Below are 1,443 nucleotides of genomic sequence, written 5' to 3' on the forward strand. Positions count from 1 at the left end.
ATTTTGAAATGCATTTCATTTGGACATATTTGTGTGTGTGTGTGTGTGTGTGTGTGTGTGTGTGTGTACATGTTTTATATGTGTCCATGCTCATGTGGGTGCCTGTGCATGTGTGTGAAAACTAGAAGTCGATGTCAGGTGTCTTCTCAATTGCTTCTGCACTGATTTTTTTTGAGACAGGGTCTCTCTCACTGAACCTGGAGCTCCCAGACTGCAAAGACTCTCTGGCTCCCTGTTCCAAGATTCTGCCTGTCTCTGTACCGCCAGCTCTGGGGTTACAGATACTTACCACTGTGCTTGAACTCAGGCTCTCATGCCTGTGGCAGCAAGCACTTTACCTGCTGAATCATCTCCCCATCTCTTCCTTCCACATAGATTTTTAGTTGGAGTGTCCTTTTTTTATTTTCTAGTTGATTTTTAAGAATGCTATACCAGGGACCAGGGCTGGTGGCCCAAGCCTTTGATCCCAGCACTTGGGAGGCAGAGATGGAAGAACCTCTGTGAGTTTGAGCCCAGTCAGGACTACATAGTGAGATCATGCCTTAAAAATAAAAAAGAATGCTATACCAAAAGTTCTTAGTGTTAGCATGTATTGCCAGTGACTTGGCAAGTGATTAAAACTAGAACCTAATAAGACGAGAAAATACTTTAGCTAATAATATTAAAAAATACTAAAAGCAAAAGGAGGAGGAGGAGGAAGAGGAAGAGGAGGAAGATTAGGAAGAGGAGAATCAGAATCTGAATCAGATGAGACAAAACACAGAAATCCAGGATAAAAACTTTAAGGTAAAAGAAATAGGGAAAAAAAGCGAGCAAGAGAGAGAAATTCTAGAACAATGTCTCCATTCTAATTTGTATAATAGATGTTGCCTATAAGAAAAGAAGAAGACAAAACTGGGGTTGTACCACTTTAAAATTTCATCTTAACCAAGTCAGACTGGCTAACATCAAGAGAACAAATGATACCAAATGTCAGAGAGGATGTGGGCAAAGAGGAATGCTCATCCACTGCTGGTGGGATTGGAAAATTGTTCAACCCTATGGAAAGCAGTGCAGAGAACTCTTAAAAAACTACAAATGAACATACCATTTGACCCAGTTATACCATTCCTTGGCATATACCCAAAGAACTCATCTTATTGCAGAGACACTTGTACATCCATGTTTGTTGCGGCTCTTTTCACAATAGCTAAGAGATGGAAGCAACCTAAGTGTCCCTCAACTGACGAGTGGATAATAAAATGTGGTTCATTTATACGATGGAGTTTTACTCAGCAATAAAGAAAAATGAAATCATGAAATTTGTAGGTAAATGGTTGGAACTAGAAAGTGTAATACTAAGTGAAGTAACACAGACTCAGAAAACAAGTGATGCATGTTCTCTGTCATTTGGGGATCTTGGCTCCAAATCCTTAGATGTGAGTATATATCCTGATGTAGCCA

The sequence above is a fragment of the Nannospalax galili genome, unplaced genomic scaffold (genome assembly GCF_000622305.1).
Source record: "Nannospalax galili isolate Female #2095 unplaced genomic scaffold, S.galili_v1.0 scaffold646, whole genome shotgun sequence".
Classification (NCBI taxonomy): Eukaryota; Metazoa; Chordata; class Mammalia; order Rodentia; family Spalacidae; genus Nannospalax; species Nannospalax galili.